This window comes from Nerophis lumbriciformis, linkage group LG26 (genome assembly GCF_033978685.3).
Source record: "Nerophis lumbriciformis linkage group LG26, RoL_Nlum_v2.1, whole genome shotgun sequence".
Lineage (NCBI taxonomy): Eukaryota > Metazoa > Chordata > Actinopteri > Syngnathiformes > Syngnathidae > Nerophis > Nerophis lumbriciformis.
In genome coordinates this window covers 29,570,001-29,575,000 of record NC_084573.2, presented here as the reverse complement: position 1 = coordinate 29,575,000, position 5,000 = coordinate 29,570,001, and the positions used below count along the sequence as shown (strand labels likewise).

General features: G+C 35.5%; 1 protein-coding gene across 1 annotated transcript in view; it reads right to left on the bottom strand.

Moving 5' to 3' along the window:
* nrxn3b (neurexin 3b) overlaps positions 1-5,000 on the bottom strand; it is a 1,114,596-nt gene that overhangs the window by 1,072,077 nt on the left and 37,519 nt on the right. The gene's annotated exons all lie outside the window — the stretch shown is intronic.

Here is a 5,000-nt window from a genome sequence, read left to right as displayed (position 1 = left end):
AAATAATTGATTTAAAATTATCATAATAATTCATTTAAAATGACCATATTTGATTATTAAAATAATTGCTTGTTTATCAACAACTTTAGCATTTTATTCATTACATTTTGAAACTCTCAGAAGCCAAGTTATGTTACATTCCTTAATATTTATTTATGCAAGTTTGAAGTATCAATTATCTAAACACAGTTTGTTTGCATATTTTCAGGATGTAGATATCTATATATATATATATAAAAAATATATATATATATATGTATGAAATACTTGACTTGGTGAATTCTAGCTGTCAATATACTCCTCCCCTCTTAACCACGCCCCCAACCTCGCCCTGCCCCACCCCCGACCACGCCCCCACCCCCCACCTCCCAAAATCGGAGGTCTAAAGGTTGGCAAGTATGCCAAGTGAGAATATTCATTATTAACAAGCCGCAGGTGAGACGGTAAACACTCAGAAGCAGGGTAAATTTACTGTATAAGAATACAAACAAAAGAGGAAGTGTAACAAAAATAAGAGCGCAAAACAGGAAGTCAATCCAAAAATAAACAAAGAAAGGCCCGGACTAACAGGTCGTAGCATAATCACAAGGGAAAGTAATGCTTTACTAGCAAAAATTAAAACTTTAAATATCTAGCATATGCAGTTGAGAGATGTTTCATGAGAGCGGAGAGTGTGCGTGCCTTTAAAAGGTGGTGCCTGTTGCCGAGTGACGTTAGCAGCTTTTTTTTACCTCAGCTGTGTTTGTTATCGTTGCAGCAGCATGTGTCACCAGAACACCGGTAGTTAGGGCAGCTCTGTCGGATCTTTTCACGAGATCATGAAAGCGTTAGTTGATAAAGAGATTGACTTTGCTTCAATGGACGTCTTGTTTTATGTCCACAAGATTGCAAGCTTGTCGCTTCAATCCTTGATTTGTTGTTCATTAGTCCCTCGTAGTAGTAGTCGTAGAAGTATGTGTATGAGTGTGTGTTGTTTGCTATGTGATGTTGCCTCTTCCTATTTAATAACAAGTTTGAAGCGCTAAAAATATGCATTCATGTCAGGCATCCACGAAAAAGTAAATTTACAGAATAACGGGACTTTTTTTTTTTTTTTTTAAAGACAGCGGCCGTTTTTATACGGAAAATTGTATTGTACAATATTTGGTAATGACAAAGTGGAAAATGTGTGTTGGCATCAACTTTGTATGAAAGTATCGACAACCCGGTAGTGAACAAAAGTCTTTTAAAGCAGGGGTTCTTAACCTTTTTGACATCGGGTCCCAGGTCTTGCACTACAGAGGAGCCCGGGACCCACTCAAATATTACCACTAAATTAGTAATTGTAAAAAAAAATATTTTGAAGATGATGTTCTTTATTGACAAAACAAAGTCATTTTAAAAAACTACATTTTGGATTTTGGAGATTTTTTATTTTTTATTTTAAAAAGGATTAAATAGTATATTTTGAGGAAGAAAATAAACCTTTAGTGATTAATTTGTATATTTTGTAGGTACAAATTGTAATCTTTAGTCGTACATTTGTTAGAACTGTCGCAGTATTTTAAAAATGTCCTTTATTATTGAGGGGAAAACATATTTTTTTATTACTTAAGTATTAAAATAAATTTAAAAAGTATACATTTTTCAAAAAAACAAAACATTTTTGGAATACATTTTTGGGATTAATTTGTATATTTTTGAGAAAAAATTGCAGACTGAATTATATATTTGCCATAATTAGGTTGTGTATGTCGTTGTGGATTTAATTTAAGGATTTAATCGCATATTTTTGAGAAAAAAAGTTGGTCCAATATTTTTTTTTTTTAAATGATAATCTTTTGAACATTTGTTAGAAAAGTCACAGTATTTTGAAAATGTTATTTGAGGGGGAACATTTTTTTTATATTATCTACATTTAAAAAGTCTACATTTTTCGAAAAAAAAAACAATTTTTGGAATATAAAAATTGTAGATTTTTGAGAAAAAAAATATTTTTGGGATGAATTTGTATATTTTTGAGGAAAAAATGCAATCTTTTAAAGATTGAAATGTATAGTTTCGAGAATTAGGTCATGTATGTTGTGGGAAAAAAATCTAAATTTTTGAAGGATTTTGTCACATATTTTTAGTTGGCCATTTGTTAGAAAAATCGTAGTATTTTGAAAATGTCCTTTATTATTGAGGGGAAAAAATATTTTTGTAATACTTAAGTATTAAAATACATTTTAAAAGTCAACATTTTTGGAATACAAAATTGCAGATTTTTTGAGAATTTGTTTAATTTTTTAAGGATTAAATTGTAGATTTTTTAGAAAAAATATATTTTAGCGATTCATTTGTATTTTTTTTTTTTTTTTTAAAGCAATCTTTCGAGGATTGAAATGTATAGTTTTGAGAATTGGGTCATGTATGTAAAAATTTTTGAAGGGTTTAGTGGCATATTTTTGAGGAAAAAGTTGCCTTTGAATATTTTTTTAGAAAAATTCTAAATATTTTGAGGATTAAGTCATACATTTGTTGGAAAGTCGAAGAATTTAGAAAATATTGTATCTTGAGGAGAAAAATATTTGTTTCTATTATGTAAATTTAAAAAGTCTACATTTTTCGAAAAAAAAAAATAATAATAATAATTTTTGGAATATAAAAATTGTAGATTTTTGAGAAAAAATACTTTAAAAAATAAGTGTATATTTTTGGGGAAAAATTGCAAAAAAAGGAAAGATTGAAATGTATATTTTCGAGAATTAGGTCATGTACGTCGTGGAAAAAAATCCAAATGTAAGGATTTCGTTGCATATTTCTGAGAAAAAAGTTGCTGTCTAATATATTTTGAGAAACATTTTTAATCTTTTGAGGATTAAATCGTACATTTGTTGGAAAATTCGCAGTATTTTCAAAATATTATCCTTTATTATTGAGGATCTTTTTTTTTTTTTTTTTATACTTAAGTAATAAAATACATTCTTGGAATACAAAATTGTAAATTTTTGAGATTTTAATTTAATTTTTTTGAAGACAAAATTGTAGATTTGAGGGGAAAAAAATATTTCAAGGATTCATTTGTATATTTGAGGAAAAATTGCAATCTTTTGAGGATTGAATCGTATATTTTCTAGAATTAGGTCTTGTATATCTAAATTTTTTGAGGATTAGGCATTTGAGAAAAAAGTTGTCATCTTTTGAGAATTTAGTTGTATATTAATTATACTCTTAATTTTAATTCTATTCAACAATTACAGAGCTAAATAAATATTTAAAAAAATAAATTCTAAATAAATTTAATACATTTATAATATATACGTTGACGATATAAACTGCCAGTAAAATGAAAGCGCAAATAAAAATACAGCTTCACCATTTTAGTCATATTTTTTGCACTTGAGAAACTTTTCTATGACTTTAGCACCAGACTTCTTCTGTCTGTTTAAGTGGTGGAAAAGCGCATTATGGACCACAGCTTTTTGGCGGCCCTATGGTTAAGAAACACCGTTCTGAAGTATATGCTTGCACTCCACTACATAATGAAACACTGTTTCACTAAAAGTGATAAACGACGTGTGTCCGGGACTAAGTAGAAGTAGTATAACTTCCTCTGCCTTTGCCATAAGGCGGCTCAACGGGGCACGTGTGTTAAAATAGATTCATCTCATTCAGAGAAGAGCATTTATCTACCTTAGAAGTCTCCCTGGATGAGATAAATGATAGCACCTGCGGTCACGGGGGAAATTAAATAGATTATTTTCTTAGTGTGGAGCGGCACAGATGGCACGGCAAACCCATTGTTTTCTTGCAATCCACACCAAGTAGGGGATTACTGTGGGTTTTGTTTCCTTGACGTTCACATTGCTTTTTCCAAGCCATCATTTTCATGCACATTTGGATCGCGGCAGAGCTGGAGTAAAACGTGTGAAAAAAAAACAGGTGAGTGGAAAGATATCGTGAGAGTTTCAGGTGTATATTAGACCCCGAGGGTATGCCCTGTTAAGTCACATGGGACGTGTCGACAATATCATCAGCATGCCAAAGAAATGTATGAACAACAGGCGTCATTCAGCGTGACGATAATGGCAAGAGTAATGCTGATAATGCAGTATTTATGCATCACAAACTTGGAAGCCTTCCCAAGTCAAGAAACTTGGTTGGTGTCCGTCTTGAACTTTGCCACGTATTATTTATCCATCCATCCATCTTCTTCCGCTTATCCGAGGTCGGGTCGCGGGGGCAGCAGCCTAAGCAAGGAAGCCCAGACTTCCCTCTCCCCAGCCACTTCGTCCAGCTCTTCCCGGGGGATCCCGAGGCGTTCCCAGGCCAGCCGGGAGACATAGTCTTCCCAACGTGTCCTCGGTCTTCCCCGCGGCCTCCTACCGGTCGGACGTGCCCTAAACACCTCCCGAGGGAGGCGATCGGGTGGCATCCTGACCAGATGCCCGAACCACCTCATCTGGCTCCTCTCGATGTGGAGGAGCAGCGGCTTTACCTTGAGCTCCCCCCGGATGACAGAGCTTCTCACCCTATCTCTAAGGGAGAGCCCCGCCACCCGGCGGAGGAAACTCATTTCGGCCGCTTGTACCCGTGATCTTGTCCTTTCGGTCATAACCCAAAGCTCATGACCATAGGTGAGGATGGGAACGTAGATCGACCGGTAAATTGAGAGCTTTGCCTTCCGGCTCAGCTCCTTCTTCACCACAACGGATCGATACAGCGTCCGCATTACTGAAGATGCCGCACCGATCCGCCTGTCAATCTCACGATCCACTCTTCCCTCACTCGTGAACAAGACTCCGAGGTACTTGAACTCCTCCACTTGGGGCAGGGTCTCCTCCCCAACCCGGAGATGGCACTCCACCCTTTTCCGGGCGAGAACCATGGACTCGGACTTGGAGGTGCTGATTCTCATCCCAGTCGCTTCACACTCGGCTGTGAACTGATCCAGCAAGAGCTGAAGATCCTGGCCAGATGAAGCCATCAGGACCACATCATCTGCAAAAAGCAGAGACCTAATCCTGCAGCCACCAAAC